The sequence below is a fragment of the Diadema antillarum genome, unplaced genomic scaffold (assembly GCF_040938485.1).
Source record: "Diadema antillarum isolate AM-2024a unplaced genomic scaffold, OU_Dant_1.0 scf00000155, whole genome shotgun sequence".
Taxonomy (NCBI): domain Eukaryota; kingdom Metazoa; phylum Echinodermata; class Echinoidea; order Diadematoida; family Diadematidae; genus Diadema; species Diadema antillarum.
Genome location: NW_027271044.1, coordinates 100,538 through 120,475, shown reverse-complemented (window position 1 = coordinate 120,475; position 19,938 = coordinate 100,538). Strand labels below are relative to the sequence as shown.

General features: G+C 39.8%; 1 protein-coding gene across 1 annotated transcript in view; it reads right to left on the bottom strand.

Annotated features, from left to right (window-relative positions):
* Positions 1-5,144: 5,144 nt before the first annotated feature.
* LOC139722010 (serine/threonine-protein phosphatase 2A activator-like) overlaps positions 5,145-19,938 on the bottom strand; it is a 32,931-nt gene continuing 18,137 nt past the window's right edge. Inside the window, exon 10 of the mRNA XM_071633337.1 lies at positions 5,145-5,338. The gene's annotated coding sequence lies outside the window, so the exon portion shown is untranslated. The remainder of the gene's footprint in view (positions 5,339-19,938) is intronic.

Genomic DNA, 19,938 nt, shown 5'->3' with positions numbered 1-19,938 from the left:
TTCTGTCAAATTAGGTCACTAGCATGCCAGTATTTGGCAAGATATGACAATGCACGAGATATATACATCAGAAGCATACGAGGGAAACAATACCCCTCTTTTCACACATGAACGGTATCAATGTAATGAGATGTTTGTGCTGAAATGTCGCTGATCAATCATTTTGGAAAAGCAGCTACTGCCACAGTATCATCATTGCTGGGTCATTCTCTTTTAATTTATATACTGTAAAACCAGAAATTTTCACATACATTTTAATTTCAGGGATTTTGGGGGAGCCAAGATTTGTGAAATTAAAAAGGGGCGCGAAAGTTCTTGTCTACACTATAATGCATTGGATGCCAGTGGCAATTCGCAAAAATTTCATGCTGTGAAAAAGGGCTATCTGACTCCAATTCGTGAATACTTCTTGCAATACAGTACACATTTTTTTTTTTTTTTTTGGGGGGGGGGGCCTGAATTTACTGACGATGATTTTTCATGGGAGATCTACCTCAAGAAAGTTATTTTGGGCGACAAATGAGTCAAAAATATAGGACACATACACTTGTGGCTGGTATTGGTGTACAGTCGTGATGTACGACAGACAAGAAATTTGATTGTGGAAATACATGGAAAAAAAAAGAGCTACCACCAATTTTTAGCTTTTTTTTTCAGATTTGATGTGTTTGTTCATTTATGTTTTAGGACTGGGAAGGGGGGGGTGATAAGAAAAGGATATTAGACACTAATTTTTTGTTTAACTAGTGATACAAATGTGTGTCATTATAGTATTTTCACACAGGCATATCACTCTGTCTCTGACTATGACACATACACAAAAACATACAAAGAAAAAAATCCATGCTTAATCATTTAAGATAGGGTAACAAATTGACACTGATCCCTCTGCCAAGTGGCCCCATCCTTCTTTTTTCTTTCTTCATTTTCCTGTAAGAGAACGCTGAAGAAAAATCCCGTTTTTCCAAAAGGGGTGGATTTTTTTTTTTCCGCAAAGGAAGTGAAGTCATAGTGTGCGGCCATAGTGATTCACTGCGGTACGTGTGTGTCCCAGGCATCGTCAGTTCACGGTCAAACGGAGATATTTATAATGGCACAATTTTATATTAGGATACAATTTTTTTTCTCTCTCTGACCATGACATAGAGGCAACTTATGAAATACTGGGCTTTGGTTTTTGATGTTGTTTTTTGTTATTGAACAACTTATGACTTTCATGCTTTGTTTGTTGTTTATGAATACAGAAAATGTTTCAAGGCTGGAATGAGCTGAAATGTATAACCCTGTGTGTGCTTTGAGTATTGATTGGTACAGAAAAGCTCCATATCATTGTACACACTGTCTGAAGTCAATGGCACAGAAAAGGTTAATGCACTTTCTCTCTTTCTCTCTCTCTGGCAAAAAACAACAACAAAAACAAAAACAAACACTCAACATAGGACTTCACTGTCTTTTTCAGTAGAAAAGACACAAAGAATGATGTAATCAATCAGAATCAAAAGAGCTAACTCCAATATCTCAAATGTTCTTTCTTACTACAGTAACACAACATACATGTAATTGTATATGGTATTAAACCGTAGAGGACGAGACCTGAATATATACGACGGGCAGGTGTCTATGGGAAATGCGTGTTGTAGCAAAATCAGCCTGTCCTAAATGGGTTAAAGGAACACGAACCTGGCATTCATGAGGGCGCTGTTGCATGGACCCAAGCTTATTCAATTTCAATTTTAATTCAATCAATCATAGTTTATTTCCAATCAACGAAAATCAAAACATAGTACAATTTCCAATCAACGAAAATCAAAACATAGTACAAATGAATCTGCCAAGTTCCAAACATCAAAATAGAACTGCTTCATACCGGAAGAACCAACTGTCGTAAATGGTCCGAACAATGTCGATCCCAGTTCGTCTCTTGATTCAACTGCTATTCCTGGCTTGTTCTGCCTACCACATACTGATCCTGCAAGAACAATGTTTGCCTGCTCCGAAGCCATGGACACTTGTGTGTAAATACATGATCCACTTTGATTGCCAGTTTACCAGCTTACATCACTGATCTCGGTAATGAAGATGGCGAGGCTCATCACACCATCCAACAGCGCCCTCGTGAATTCTGGGTCTATGTACCTTTAACCCGTTGAGGGACGAGCTCCAAGTATACTTGGGCAAGTGTCTATGGGAAATTCGTGTTGAAGCAAAATCAGCCCGTCCTCAACAGGTTAAGAATAAAGTGCAGACAAGCTCTACCCACAGTGAGTGTGAGGGGCTTTTAAATTTTAACCCCTCAAGGACGGGTCCCGACTATACTCAGGCAGGTGTCTATGGGAAATGCGCGATGTAGCAAAATAAGTCCGTCCTCAACGGGTTAAGAGTAATATGGAAAAATTGTGGACGACTTTACAGACAATAAGACTCACATGCATTCAGTGTTTCATGTTTGATGAGAATGTAATCATATACAATCCATGATTTTACAAATATTCAAATGCCCATGCCAAGCACAAGGGGCTGCTGCATTCCAAAATTTATTTATTCTTTGCACAAGAAAAATAATGAAACACAAGCTTCAAAAGAAAGATACTCTTGGTATACAAACAGTTGGCAAGATATAATCCAATGTGATATACAATACTCGTTTTCTACTTCAGTTTGGTGACAGCGTGCGTTCCCTGAATATAACATTTAAAGGGTGTGTACAGTTCTGGTCGAGGTGAAGAATGAGCTTTTAACGTTTTGTGAGATATTCAGAAACCACTCTATGAGATGTCAAAGAGCTTGCAGTTCTAAGGGGTATCAAAAGTTTATTTGATGAAAATCGGTTTTGAAATGGCTGAGATATCCAAAAACAAGGTGAAACAAAGAGATACTAATAAAGTTGTGGCATGTCACCTTTTATTATTAGCACTTTTTTGGATATCTCAGCCATTTGAAAACCAATTTTCATCAAATAAACGTTGAATCCTTCTTAAAATTACATGCTCTTTCATATTTCATAAGAGGTTTTTCATTACCTCACTTAGGAATGTTCAAAACATGAATCCCTACCTCAAGCAGTACTGTACAGTCCCTTTAATACCAGATACTTGTTGAAGGGATGTTCAGTCAGTGTTATGACCTGAGCATGAAAATTCACTTATTCTTTCTTTGTCGTTTAGATTGACTGGACCATTCTGCTTTGGAAGATTTGAAATCATTTCAGGCCCATCCGCACACCACAGACAGATTCGATGAGATCATGAATATTAACAAGAGCTTCCCTTGTTTAACTCATTCAGATCCACTGTAGTAAAATCCAAACTTAAAACATACACTTAGATATATTTACCATGTTACCCGCAGAACTACAAGAGTTAACATCATTTGTTAATGTCTTAAAAGGGGAAGGTGTGGAGAACAAGATTTCAGAAAACTTTATGACAAAATCAAAGCGATTGACAAATTGCCCTTCATCGACGTAAATTAACACCGACTACCAAGTGTTTGAGTCATAGCCACGGTACAAATCACAGGCGTACATACTCAAGGGGGGGTTTGAACCCAGGACCTCCTGACTGCTAGACAGGCGTCATATCCACTAGACCACCTAACTTCCGCCCAAGAGGCAGTGATGGTTCTGATCACTTATAGCAGGGGGTACTGCATGTTTATTCAAATTGATGATTCATGTGTCAAGCTGTTATCATTGCACCTGATTGACAGTTATTACTCAAACACTAAATAATCAGTGCGTATTCAAAAAGTATGTCGATGAAGGGCCATTTGTCAATCACTTGTAATAAAAAGAATTCAATGCAAGAATCATCAATTTGAAAATCTGAATGTTTTTGTCTGATTTTTCTGCTTCTAAATTGGTCATGACTAATATAGGCCCAGTAAAAAAACTCTTGAAATGAAACATTCTAAAAACATGAGCTAGAACATTCACATAATCATTGCCTTTCCGGCAGAAGGCCCCTAACACTTGCACGATGTAAACTTGCTAGGCCCTTCTACTGGTAGCAACATGATCACACACAGAAGTACTGAGACTAACCAAAGACATACATACCTTGCATCCTATGTACAACTACACTGCAACATTTTTTAATCACTTTTTGACACACAGACCTCTTTCTCCTCATGTTAAATCGCATTCAACAGCAGACTGCAATTTTCATATGAATTTTGATAACTTGCCACAGCCACACAAACAAAAATATCACTAAAATGATAATTCAACACTAGCAAGAAACCTGTCGGAGAGATATTACCATCGAACATTTGCTTCTCAACCTTTTGCACTCCAAGGCCTACTTTGACTCGAACAATTTGTTTCTTTATCAAGGTTTAATGATATCAAGTATGAATCTTTTCTTCTTTTTTTTTTTTTTGGGGGGGGGGGGGGGCTGATACCATAGACCACTGGTTGAGAAGTGGGGATGTAGATGACTCCCTCAAGTTTCACAGACTTGTTGAATATTATTACTTCATGTCATATTATGTTCCTGTGTACACAGGGACTTCAATTAGCTTTGCCAATGGAAATTGCATGATTAACTTCCCAGCGATACTTTTTTTGTTTGTTTGTTTATTTGTTGCTGTTTTATTTTTCTTTTTAAGATCTAATTATTATATTGACAAACTTAGCCTCTTCTGGTATTCCACTGAGCTTGGTTCAGAATTCAAGCAACATCCATGCTGTGAAGTTTACTTTATCCTGGCTTTGGTGCTTACTTATTTGTTTGTGGAAATTTGACTGAGTTTTGACATTATTACTACTGCAATGCTGTTAGAATTATGTTCATAAACATATCATGAATACTATAATTGACATTATTACCACTGTTACTACTATTATCACCCTCATTTCTTTATATCTCTTTCAGCATGATCATAATTGTCATCATTACACTGTATCAGCATCATAATCATAATCATAATCATGATGTCATCATTATTATTTCTGAGATACTATCATCACATCATATCAACAGTTACCATTATATTCTTTATCGTAATTTCATTATTTATAGTTTTATGAATGGTGTAACACTGCCTTCTTATTCATGCTCATTTTCTTTATCTTTCAAATAACTTTAGAAACTCAAACTTTAAAACAAACAGCAAAGTTCTTTCAAAATACCATCATGCAGCATTTTATGTAGGTTCTACCATTAAGGGGTAATTCTGCACTGGAATCACTTATTTTAGGAATCCTCCTTACCTTCACAGGTTTTATGAAAATTATCTAATTTTGATGTGTTTCATAAATATTCAGCATAGCACCTGTAGTGACATGTCATGATTTGCGTTGTCCGCCCTTTAGTGATGAATCCACATCACAGACTATCTGTGTAGAGAATAAATATAAAAAATATATAAAAAAAGGATTCAATTCAAAGTAATCATCTGTGACAAAATATTACTTCAACAGAAAAAAAAGTTGCATATCAAAGGAGATAATCTTACCTCCGTATAGGGAAATCAAGTTATTCACTTGAGCAATGTAGCTGACAATGACATACTGGCATGGTGACAGACGGAACTACAGTGAAAACTCAGTATACTGAGATTCTTGGGACCAGGACAGTTTGTTATTTATATCAGATATTTTGTTATATCAGTAGTCAATCAGTAATACGAAACAAAGGAAAAAATTCCATGGGACCAGAGAAATTAGTTTGTTATATCAGGTATTTTGCTGTATCAGATCTCTTTATATCGAATTTCCACTGTGATAACAAATGTGTTGGTATCTTTCTGGTGCAGAAATTCCTGGAACAAGTGAAATCATATCAAGCAGAAAATCAGCTTTGGAAGAAGTTTACAATATCTTTAAAAATATATATAAATAACCACACGAGAAGAAAGAAATCACATGGTAATAAATAGAAGTGAGGCCTGAACCAAAAATGAGGGCAGCTCTTTTTTGCAGGCGCAGGAAATATGGTTGGCAGCTTAGTGAATCATTCATCAAAGTAACCATGGGAACGGGATGGCGACAAGAATTGAAGAGGCGATGGTAAAGTGGCACAGGATAGGAAGAGAACTGGCTGATGAACCTACACCCCAGAGAGAAGGTGGATGCTGCCAGAATCTCTGACTTCAACAACAACAACAACAACACAACAAATGCAAAAAATAGAAGGTAATGTCAGTAGCATGAGGACAAGGAATATGGATGATGGTGATGTAAGGTACCAGTCACCATGGCAACTGGATGACATCAGCTAAAAACACTGAGATGCCCTGGTAGGTACTATTGTACAGATTGCTTTCTGTCACTTCTTCAAGCTCTGTGGCTGTGAATGGGACGAGCCAACCACAGGCCGGATGAAGGAGAATTCCTACGATGCTGTGCGAACAAACTGCCCTGCTCTTGTCATTACATAGCTAAACCATTTACTTCGCTCCTGGGTACGTCTCATAACACAACTGTCCAAATCCCATGAGCCCTTCCCTTTAAAGTTAATTCTTCAAGCTATCTCTGGCTTTGATAAAGGCAAAGTCACTAATTCATTAAAATTATAGATGCTACAGTCCCTATGTTCATTATGCTTCTTTCTTTTTTTCTTCCTTTCAAATATGCTATTTTTTCACTCATTTCTTATTCTTTGGGTTCTTGATTTTTCCTTTTTCTTTTTCTTCTCTTCTATTTCTTCTTCCCTTTGTTTCTTGATATTTTAGCTTTCATATAGTTTCGTCATTATTACTTTGTGTCCTATCTCCATTGATTGCATAGCAAATTTACATTGGTATTTTTTCCTGGAACCTGCGTTTACAAGCTTTGCTTTTGCAGTTCCATCATATTTCACAAGTTATAGAAAATTGTCTTATGTACGTTATGTATGTTGACACACTTTCTGTTCATGACCCGATTTATATCATATTTTGTATCTTGCTTGGTTTGCATTCTTTTTTTGATGTATCTCGATGTCAAGTGAAATATGAAAATAAACGTGCTGGAACTGTTCACTGTGTCTCGAGTGTAAGACCAGTGCAGTTCCAGTTATTCAATTCAATTCAATTCAAGTCAATTCAATTAAAAAAAAAAATAAAAGCATTGTTCAGGAGAAAAGGGGATTGCTTCAGGATGAGAGAGAGAGAATGTCTGTCAACAAATCGAGGCAAGTCCCCAGACATTGTCTCGCACCATTTGTAAAAAGAGAAGTAACAAAAGTTTAGATGCTCTATGATCCTTGACTTAACGCTGTCTGATCTCGGGTGAGACTGTCTCAATCCCCTCGCTCCGCCCGTGATTCACAGGGAGGCGCAAGAGCGGAGACGGGGCGAGTCAAGACCATCACCCATCTCGACAGGAAACTCCGTGGCGGGTTCAACCCCTTCTGCATCCAACTCCCACGTCGGGATGAGGTCGCTAAATTCGGCTCTTCCCCCCACCAAAACCAATTCCCCACCCCCCTTCCCCCTTACCATTCTAGAAGACTAAGAAGACAAACTTGTTACTCATGGCATGAGGGAAGCGCAATTAGGAGCAGTGAAATGCCAAGCTTTCCATCACCCTGCCCGAGAAGGGATTAGGCCTATTGAAGGCCAAATGAGATGGGGGGGGGGGGGGGGGGGGGGAAGAATCTCCTCTAAGGGATCATGGGATTGCTTGAGTCATGGTGGGCTCGGCGCTGAGACGGCTTCCCTTCCCAGGGTGAGCGATTTCCTACGCACACCTTGATGGAGCGGAGAAACGGGGGGAGATGAGGCCATTTCGTGTCGTGAGTGATACAAGCAACTACTTCCCTTGATAAGGTCCTAGTTTTGCTGGGTGACGTGACAGCTTTCACAAGGCAAAAAAACTGCTATTTCATACATTACAAAGACATTTGACACCAGCCCGAGTACACTATTTTTCTTTCCTAAAGGAAATATACAATATCTTTGCTGCTAATAATACCTGATGTCAACCCTTTTTTTTTTTAATTACCAAGATGGACTACTGAAGTACATCTCTATGCATACTAAACTTGAGCTTCAGCCTTCATTGCACTTTTTTTCTGGTCAAAAAAAGACATGGTTCCCTCTGAATTTAAAGGCATAATTTACCATTTACAGTTGAAACAAAAACCCAGCATTTGTGCTTCAAAATAGTTCTAAAATGTGAGTTAGGGATAGAAACAACTGCTGTAGAAATATGAATCATTAAAATTGATTTTATGTATTGTTAGATATACAAAATGCGAACAATAGTTAAAATGAAAATGTTTTCAGACCAAACCTTGTACAGTTACGGTTTATTGAGAAAAATACAGATATCTCCTTATATTTTAGGCTTTATCCTGAAAATTTTATATGATAGGATGTTTTGTGGTACAACAGATCTACATAGTTGTACACATATGCATTAAATGTCATATCTCGAAAATTTTTAAATCACTGTTCCCAAGGTAAACAGGACCTTTAACATTTTCTATTAATACTATTGAAACAAAAGTTATTTCTGATATACGAAGTAGCTTGGTAGCGGCAGATTGCCCAACACATTAACACCTGATGAATGCAAACTGGTTTCCAAGTATTGACAAGTGCTGAACAGTGATTGGTTAAACCAGGGAGGTAATTAAACAGAGTTGCTCTTTATTGGGCCACAGGCAATAAGAAAAGAAAAGAAAAGAAAAAATAAAAAATTATATGATGTGGTAACCCAGTGGCATAGAGGATGAGGCTCTTGTCATGTAAACAAGAGATTGTGGGTTCAAATCTGTCTCCATGCATGCATCTTTGGACAAGATCCCTCTAGACCCACGGGTTTAAATGGGTACCTGGCAATCATGGGGTTGGTGATACTTGTAATTGTTGGGCCCTCTGGGTAAAGCAGTTTTAGCATTGCAGATCTAGGCTACTCACAGTAAAGTGAGCTCTCTAATCCCTGTGTTATATATATTCACTCTAAGCTTTAACATCGTAGCTAGCACTGTTTGATTTGAACCCGAACGTGCGCCCATGTTGTGCAATCCCGCCGCAATTTTTAATCGCTCTAAATCTCCATTGTCGTGAGTAACACGCCGACCTCCGCAGCCGACTAATCTGCGGTCGTGCCGCCGATATCAAGCGAGGAGACGTGAGCCATAGGAAGCTGCGAATCATGGGCGGAGCATGAATGTAGCGCGGGGAGGAAAAACACATTAAGGAGTTGTCATCCAGACACCATGTACTCGGCAAATGTCCTGCCCGCATTAACTCTGACAACTGCCAGCGTGGCGAATGAATATCTCGCCCTCGCTAACGTCCTTCGGGACTGAATTCGACGTCTTGGGCCTCGTTCATGCAGGCCTGAGAAGGACTGACCGTCAGCAGTAGACATCGGCTCAGCTGCTCACATGAGGTGCTGCACGTGAAGGTGGACTGTGAGATCTATCCATTTACCCAGGGAGGGGAATGCGACAGTCACGAAAGAAAATAAAAAGCCATGTGAAAAAAATGGATGATTAAAGCCAGAAAAGATTACGTCTGGCAATGTTGTTTTTCGAAATGCAGCAGTACCGTATGCAATTATAACAGAATGGGAGATCATAATGTATTATACTGAATACCATTTCTACCTCTGCCAGGTGAGGAGGTTACGTTTTCATCGTCGTTGGTTTGTCTGTGTGCAAAATGACTAAAAAAGCTGTAAACTGATTTGGATGAAACTTAAAGAATGACACAAGTAACAGATGATTAAAATTTGGGAGTGATCCAGGAATTTTTGTGTAACTCATGAAGGATTTTCGATATTTTTGCAGGTAGGTCAATGTGAAGCGCACCGCGCAGCTGGAAGTTGATGACGTAACAAAAGGTTTCTATATTGGGAAATCGGGCGACTTTCAGCATGCATACACATTAGGGTGGAAATCACTGATCTCTATGGAAGAACAAGATCAGTTGTGGACATGAGCTGCTTGGCGGAGGTCTGCACTCTCAGAGTGCTTCTCTAGTTCCTCATGAAATGCCCCTAAAATGATTTGTGTGTACCCCTTAGCAACATTGAAGAGACTGGTTTACTGACATGATGCAAGTTTTATAAAGTAGCATAAAAGTGGTATCACAGTCTTTTGTCACAGCTTGGGTTGGGTCCAGGTGTGAGCATGATTAGCTACAATAGTGTTCACAGATATTCGGGCCAGGTGAGATTGTTTATAACCAGTTTCCACGGCGATGAATGGCTATGATATCACAAGTTGGTACTCTGTGGCATGTCTCCCTGACAAAAGGTGATTCCTGATGACCACAAAGGCTGCTGTCAGCTACCATCTTTGGCAGCACAAGCTCCAGTAGAAGGTAGGCGGTATGCATTATGAAAGCTAATGCACTCACGCTACAAAAATAGCAAGCGTAAAGAAAAATACATACTGTATACCCCATTTATTTCCCAAGTCTTAATTTTCGTGACTCAGGACTCACTGACAATTTCGCGAGTGGTCAAATTTGCGATTGTGGAGTCATGTTCTGAACGGAGAAATGTATACGCATATCGCATTCATATCGGCATTAGAGTCAATATTTTTGCGTGTTTTTAATTTCGCGAATAGCAGCTGACTCGCGAAATTCGCGAAAAAAAAAAAAACTCGCAAAATATTCGGCGTATACAGTACATTGTGTAAGATAGCAGTTATACCTCCACAATGTACCTCCTTTTAAATCAAAGATACAAATAATATCACACATAACATACAACTCTATTTGTGAGATATTTCAATGTTGCGCAATGTGCAAAAATTTTGACCAGCCAAAAATTTCCGCTTTACAGTATATTTGAAGAGTTTTATCACAAAATGAGCTAAATCCATTCCTGTTAAGGTGAGATATTTTGTAAGTGAAGCTGCTAAAAACACAGAAAATAATAAGAAAATACAGGATATCTTTAATCATAACTTCCAGAATATTCCTTGTTATGCCACAAGTGAGGTATTACTGGAAAGGTTTAATTTTGCTCTATCTGATGATGGACTTACTTCAAAATGTTTTAAAATGGTGCTTGGCTCATTTCGCAATAAAATTCTTCATTTGAGAGAAGCACTCAGGCATGGTGGATGCTGTTCACATCCAAGACCTGTGCTGCTGCTGTATAAAATGTGTGTGATTCACAAGGTCAGGAATGACAGTGAGAGAAGTCTGAGGAAGAAGGGCAAACCATGAGACAACTGTCGCAAGAAAGAGGAAGTTCATAATAGCATTGCGCAGAGAGTTGCCTCTGCAGTGGGTGCACGGTGGAAGAAGGTTGGGGTGCTGGTGGGGGGGGGGGGGGATTGTTGGGGGCGGAGAAGGGATGAGTGCGGTAGGGAACGAGGTAGGGAAGGTTAATGGTAGAGAAAAAGGGGGTATAGCTGATCATAACATAGCAACAGAGACGCACATACTAACATTCTCGCACCGATTACCATCTCTTCATTTTGAGGTCATCCTCGCGGGTAGATTTTCCACGCAAAACTAAAACTACAGCAACAAAGGAAAAGACAGCAGGAGCGGAGAGCTCACCTCGATGGATGTGACGGCGGGCACGGCTGTCGCAGCCGTCGGAAGTGAACATCAAGCCCATTACAGAGCGTGCGACACGAAAGTGATGTAATAGAGATCACCGTCCGCGTTTAATTTTAGTAAACAACAAGTCGGAAGTGACTGCGCTTGGGAAGCTGCTAATTACACAAGCGATTGCAAAGCCCCCTCACGGCCTCGACAAACACAGCCGACAGACCTTTTTTTTTTTCATAGTGGATCGGATGTCCAAAAACTCACGGTCATATGGACTTGACAGCAGCAGATTTCCCAGCGGGTTTATTTTGTGGATAAAAATCCAGAAATACACTAATACCAAACCTTAGCTACTAGCAATCAATAAAGTATGCCTCCTATGTGGGGGGAGGTTGGGCGGATGGAGCATGCCTCATTCACAAACTGCTCTATCCTGACAATCAACGCTCCCATTTGAAATTTCTTGTGGTGAGCATTCAACGTACTACTATTAAAGTGTGTTGTCCTTTTTTAGGGGGCGTCTTCTGAAAAGTTGATATGTACAATTTGCAAGAACACTATTGTCAAATGCTGTCACTTACATCAGTAATGCTGCATCCAAAGAGCCTGATTCATATGGACAAGTTGGTTATGTTAAGACATGGAATCATCGTCCTTTATCACAAATTATCTTTCAGTTACGCATGAACAGCAAGAAAAAAGCTTAAAGGGGATGGCTAGTAACTGATCAGTGGGAATCAGTAGGAATGCTGGGGGATGATTGTTCCAATCCTTGTGGGATTCATTTAAGAGCACATATATCTATTGTTGTGTGAAAATTATTTGCTTCAGAATGGTCTCATATTCAAGAATTGTGCATATTAATGTTTCTAGGTTAGCATGCCTGTACAGTGATGGGGCGATCATTAACAGGCCGTCACTGTACAGACTATCCTCATGAAAAGGGTTAATTTCACATCTCATTCTCAGCCTACTGCCCTCTATCTCTCCCCCCCCCCCTTCATCTATAATTAGGAGAAGCCATACAACATCCCTCTGTTTACTGAACTACAGTGACGTGCATGTAGACCTTCATTGCTGACGGATGTCCGCTTGTGTAACTGGAAAAAAGTTTATGGTTGGATTTCACCAAGGTAGTCTGAACTTCCATATGTGACCGTGCACCACAAAACGAACAAAAAGTCGCACCCCTTGATTTCACGTGAGGACTCAAGAAAAGTGAAACAGGTCAACCAAGTCAATTTTGAGTTTTCCATATTTTCTGAAAGAGCTCTTCTTCTTCTACATTATTCTTGAGTTTGGGATCATCAAATGAATGGGAAAAAGCATTTTCAGTAGTTTTTCTACAACCCTTTTTTTGAAGAGTAGTGAGATCAGGTATGTCTTAGAGGCCCCTTTTCATTTCTAGATAACCCTTTGCAAACTCTTCACTTTCAAGTCTGATAACTTTTGAAAGGATAACATTACTGCTTTGAAAGTTGGCATCAATCATGGACAGAATGTTTTAATAGAGCGTGCTCAATTTCAATTTAATCTGATAATCCCTTCATTGTTGTTGCACCAGTGGTTTACATCCTGTTTTTTGTCCCATTCATCGCAATTGCTGGCATGGTTTGGTAAAAACGCTTGATAGACCCTGTACTTCAGAGCCTCTTTTCTCGGTTCCCACTTTTTCCAGAGTGAGCGCTTTCTTTCCATTATTTAGATAGGTTAGGAGTGTCCATTTGAATTGAGTTATACATCATTTTAAAGCTTAGAGTCTGCCCTTTTAGAATCTGTCCTTAACTAAAAATCCATGTCTGGTGACTTCTTGTGTGTTTTGTGGTGCAGGGTCACATATCGCATTTGCTAACAGACATCCTATAGTAAACACAGGCTGGACTACATGTGTGGGAAGTACGTCAATTTTGTGCTTATTCAAGTCCACAGACTGTACTCAAACCAAAGATTTGGTTTCCTGGCTGATTTGTGATTTCCGGCCGATTTGCGATTCCCGGCCGATTTATTTCAAATGGTAACGAAACCCTTCAGACAGTATCCCTATTAACAGAAGACATGTACACTGTATGTTTGTATAATGCATACCAGCCAGACCTTGATTTCACTGAAGAATGGGGAAAATCGAAAATTGTGTGTATGGCTTCAGGGCAGAGCCCAAACTCTCTTCAACCCGTCCAACCTAATGGCAAAACCCTTCATCAGACAGTATCCCTACGAAAGAAGACAAATATGTTAGTATTACTGCATAGCAGACCTCGATTTCACTGAAGAATGATGAAAACAAAAAATGTGCGTATGGCTTCGGACCATGGTCCGAACTCCTTCATTCCGTCAATACTGACGGCAAACCTGACTGCCTGTGGCCATGCATCCAGTAAGTTTGGTGACACTGCTGAACATCAATTTCCTGATTTTTCCTATTTACTTAACAGGGTTAAAACAGTGGCCAAACTCTACCCGTCTACATTGGTCTGCACGAGGCGGCTACATCTCGAGACTCGGGGGAGACTGTCAATTAGTCAACTTTACTCTGCATCACTTGCAACACGGGGTCACAAACACTCACATGGCAAACGGAAGCTGCAGGTTTTTTTGCCGTCACAATTTTAATCTACCACCTCCTTCACTATTCCTAACTGCCACCTTGCTCTGAAGTCACATCCCTCTTCCCCCCCCCCCCCAAAAAAAAAAAGAATCCACCATAAATCAAAAAACTTGACTACGGCATATGTACCCTTGACACCAACTCTTTACACACAATTTCCAAATGTTTCATCTATCCTTTCCAACTCACTTAACTTTTGCATATCTCCCTGCACCCCCACCACCCCCCCCCCCCCACCGAGTTTTTGGTTTTTGTTTAATAATCCCCTTCCCAATGTCATCTACCCGCCCTACATCTCACTCAACTACTGTTCATTTTCCTATTACTCCACTTCTAATTAACCCCTTCCCTACTTCCTGTCGTGTCTGATTTTTTTCCCCCCTCCTCTTCCTCCTCCTCGGTCACATGCACCATGATACTGACGGCGACTTTACCTTTCTACATTTACAAAAACAAACATTCAATGTCATAATGACTTAAACTTTACTAATCACCACCATAAGCTTTTATATTTTACACTTTATACACATCTTTTTTTTCTTTTTTTTTTTTGGGGGGGGGGTCAAATTTCCTTCTCTCGCCCGACCCCTTGGTTCAAATTGCATATCAAATCGTTTCCACACAAAGTTAATAAGGCTACAAGCTGTTGTGCAAAAAGAAAAACTGTTTGCAAATTTCTGGAAAGAGAACAGAGTAGAAGTGGGTTAGCCTCTTAAGGCATTCATGCCATCTATCCCTTTCTCTGGATATACTTATAAAGATATACTCTGTTGTATACTACTTTCAAATTTACAAGTGTTGCAAGAAAATCTTTTTGTTGTTCTGTCACTTGTGAATTCTTTTCCACACCCCCTCCCCCTTTTATTAGCAAGAAGAGGTTAAAGCCCAAATAGTTTTTACAAGGGCTCAAAATTAATCTTATATCACTTGGAATTTACTTCCAATACATTGAAAGGGTCAACCAAGAAACTTACCTGGCTGACATGAGTTGCCAGGATAATGAGTTGTTTTGGAGCATTTTGAGATCAAGTGTACTATGATTTCATTTGTAGTATACGACTTCTATTCCAGATGAGCCTTCCCCTTTAAATAACCCTGTGTTCAGCATTGTGGGAAGTTAGAATGTAACGTGACGATCGATCATGCCCTTGCAATCATATCTCTCAACAAGTCGCATGCGATTCACTCTAGCACGGAAGATTTGTCAATTACCAATAATCAATTATGGAAAAATTACGTAGCAACCACGAACGGGTAAGCTCTGAAATTGTGGACTTTGGCAAGCCATTTCAGCCAAAATATTTTACATTTTCGTTGTTACCCAATTGAAATTGTGTTAATACGGCATTACTTCGCACATTCTTATGCATATTTGTACATTTTAGAGAAATAATTGACACTGAGCTTGCATATAGAAAACTATGTCTTGGCTTTAACTCTGACAAGCTCCCATCACTTTGCAAATACGGATATACCGGCGGGAGACCGTTAATTACACAGTATCACAACGCATGACACAACGTCATAGGCCAAATCCTTTTTAGGGCTTTGAGGAAGTTGCGATTTCTCTTTATGGAGGTGAAGGTGGGGGGGGGGGGCGAGAGAGACAAGACGTAACAGGGAAGTCAATGTAGAGCTGAAGTAATCGGGGTAATACCCATAAAGTGAACCCCGAGAGGTGGTGACCTCAAAAGATTCTGTTATCGTCATTGAGACTTCCTCCCTGTGCTTGGGGTTTATCCGTATCTTCCTCCGTTTGCAAACCTGGCTCCCTTTATGGCTCGGATGTTGGACGGGGTAAGAGGATGGGGAAAACGTTGACGGGGGGCAAAAAGTGGAGGGGGGGTGTCGGAATTATACGAGGGTGGGTTACTAGCGTCTCGGATTAACCAAAGTCTGTCTGACATTTGGGTCGTAGCATTTTGAGGTGAACTTTGCAGAGCAGTGCATGAAAGGTGTGTGTATGTGTATGTGTATGTGTGTGTGGGGGGGAGGGGAGAGTGGGGTACAGATTGATCCAGGAGGGTTGGAAACTTTGCCTTGGATTAATGAGTGGCTGAGTTGATCTTCATGGAGAGGTATATATGGGATAGGGCAGGATTAAGAGGGTGACAAAAGAGATTAACAACACAGGATAAAAATGTCATTTGTAGACACACCACATACATGTGCATTCCGACACACAGAAAAGGGCTAATGGGTTCGGGTTTCCAACTTATTTTTTGTGAGATAATGAGAAACCCCTTTTGTAAAATGAGAGAGCATACAATTCTAAGAGCCACTCAAAGTTTATTTGGTGAAAATTGGTTTTGAAATGGTTGAGATTTCTACAAACAAAGAGGTCCTAATAAAAGGTGGGACCCATCTTTTATAAGGATCACTTTGTTTTCCTTTGTTTTGGGGTATCTCAACCATTCTAAACCTGGTTTTCAACAAACTTTGATAAATTCCTCGTAGAATTGTATGCTCTTTCATATTTCATAGGTGGTTTCTAATTATCTTGCAAAAAGTTAAAATCTGAATCCCCCATCTCAACCAAAACTATACCATCCATTTGAATTTAGTAGAGGGGTGTTAGGCAGGTGTAGAATTGAGAAGGAAGGGAACAGGTTTCCAAACAAAGTTTGAAAAGTTTACCTCCCCCTAAGAACAGAGGCTAAGCTGCTCTTGACAGAGAGGAATACGGGAGGACCTAGGGTTGGGTAGGGTCAGATAGGGGTGAACAGGGGAGGGATTAAAAAGTATCCACTTTGAACTGGACAGCCGCTGAGCTTAACTCAAGGGGTTCGTCTATAAAGGGTTGTGTGGGAGGTTAGAAAGGGGAAAAGGATGGGGCCACGGTGTAGCATGGAGGAAGTCTGGCTGGGATGCTTCAGACTGGTAATGGGATGGATTGTAAGGCTTAGTCCAAAGTCGAGAGATTGGCCTGTGGGACAGGGCTGAAGTGTGGTGTGCAAGTGAGGGGAGGGGAATTATCTACCAGTTTTGAGAGCAAGACATCTGTGTGAAACAGGTGCACATGGTACAGGTGGTATACAAATATAGTGGAAGCATACACACAGGGTAAACACATATTGGACAAGACAGGACATATTTCACATACATAGTGAGAAGGAACGGGAATGTCTTTAATTGTTTGAAGAGGGAGCCCTTCCATCTACGTGACACTGGCTGTGTTCACATGGTCACAATGTCACCAAAGACGGACAAATTAGCTCATGGACTGCAAGTCACATTTACACAGTGCTGATCACTGATGATAGAACTCGTAGTTAGCTAGCAACAAGCTACACCCCTACAACTGTATGCAATATAGATATGTACATATATACATGTACATATTTATTTATAAACTCTCAAAGTGACAGAAAATTACATTGTGTCTCTCTTCGAGCTCCCGCTTTTGAGATGAAATGAATTTGATCCACAAACTAAGGTTAAAATCTTTATCTGCATTGCATTTGACAAATCAGTAAATGATTGGGTCTGAAAAATTAGGAATTGATTGGGTCTGTTACATTTCAATCTACAAAAGGCAAAACTTTTTGTGACAACAAAGCAGGAGAGACAGGGATGCAGAGGGCTTAATGATATTCCCTTTGTCTTTCTTAATTGGTGGTATTAAGTTTGAACACTCAGCAATCCACTAGAACAACCTCGAGCAACACCCTCAGATTTAGCGTAAAATCCAGGCAGCTCCCAAACTTTCCATGGCGCTATTCAAAGGAGGGTGCAAGAACTCCGCCCCTCAAGACACACCCCTTCCGCTTCAGGACTTTGAAAAGATTTCGCAGACTGATTACCGCCACAATGCAGTGTCATCCCGTGGGATGGTTTAAGGGTAGCTTTTGTGATTTATTGCCCCAAACACCCTGACCCCATCACCCGGGGGCCCTCCCTTCCTGTGACTTAAATCTATTTTTTGTGGAAAAAGTTGATCTACCAAGGGGCACAACTCCGTTTCAATAAGTTTCACAGGGCAAAGATAGAGATACATGAATAAAGAAACATCTTGAAAAAAACGCACATAAACTAGGCAATGTAAAGTAAATTGTGCAGTAAATGCTTTGTTTGAAACATGCGCTAAGTACAAAGAATTCTAAGTTTAAAACATAATGCTTAGTTTCAAATGATCTTGAAAATAAAGCATTGGACTACTAGTTTTTGTTTTGTTCAAAATGTACATTTAATCTCTTGCTTTGTAACCTCGTCTAGTTATATCACTTGGAAATCAACATAGAGTTAAATTTTTACTTTTTTAAATTGCATCAAGTAATTTACAAGAGCAATATAATTGCCGTCATTTTATGTCCTTACTCTTTGCAAAGTAAAATCTCAAATAAAAACCCTTTTGATTTATTGGGACAGTTTTTTACTGTTCAAAAAACGTGAGAAAGATTGTCCCCACCAACTTCTTTCATAATAAATAAATATACGCTCTAGCTATCATTTGGCATGCTGTTCTTGCTGTTCTCTTTGCTTTCACTATCACAATTATCATTCTCAATATCATTATCATCACTATGATGATAACGATTATCAACATTTTCTGACATCTGGTTAATTTCATACAAAGAGCTTTTGTTACTTGCCATAATCAAAAAGCTTATCAAAGAACATGACAACAGATTTTACTATGTCGATCACTATTATTTCTGGGGAAAATTTATCAAAACTCTCCCATTATAAGATGTTGCTAAAATGAAACAGACACTTTTTTAATGAGTCACTAGACCAATGCATTGTGTCACACACAAAAAAAAGTAAACCCTGTCTTTTCTGGGGTTTTTTCCCTCTCTTATTGCGGAATGCCACACACTACTTTGAGAGCCATAATGGGCAAATGGCCGGAACGATGACTGAAAAAAATTAACATCTGCTGCCCCTCTACGGTGAGACAGACGTTTTCACATCCCCAAAAAACAAAATCCCACGAGGAATGAGTCGCCGCAAATTTTTCAGGGTGGCTACTGGATGGGCAAAGTTTTAGGGTCACGACCCCTTACTCAGAGGGCAGCAATGAGTATCAGAAAGAAATTCAAAATAGAAAAGAAGTGCAAAAATCTGCATCTGATTTGCCAAGAAATACATTTCTCTTCCAGGTTTTGGCTGGATCGATTTTGACCTCTGCCAAATCTAGGTAAGATGGCTTGAGGCCAATTTGAGGTGTTGTGCACTTTTCGCATTGTATTCGCTGATGCACAAGCTACGGGGCGTTGGCACGTGCGACACGAGATCTTTGACTTGAGCTTTGGCAGCCAATCACTGTATTCACATCACTGACCCAAACAGACTATGTTTAAAACAGATGCGTGTCAAATTCATGCGTTATCATCTGTAAGAACAATTGGGAGAAAACTGTCTTTCAATGCACTAAGTCATTACATCTTAATTCCACTGCACACTACGTGATCAGACTGGTCGCACGACTAGCACGACATACGACCAGTCTAACGACTTGACACTGCGCACCAGACGATCAGAATACACAGCTAGGCTTACGACCGTTCTGGCTTCTGTACATTCTACTGTAGTATGATTGGCTGAAAATTTGACCGGGAAATCATGGCAAAGTTGTGTAGTGCATGGTGGCCTTTATTGTATTATTTTTGAAAAAAAAAATGATAGTCTTGTATGGATACAAGCATTATATATATACTGTATTTACATATCTTATATGTTATCTTTTCTCCATATAGAACAGGGATTGCAGTTAGAATGAAAGATAGGGTCTGAAGTAAATCTACATGAGGCTACTTTGTACAAGAAAGGGCCTGAACTTTGATACTACAAAGGCCTGAATTCAAGCTTTTGTCTGAAAAAACTGGCATCCCTGATAAGAGTCATAACGCACCACATAAAATGTATGATAAAGATTGATT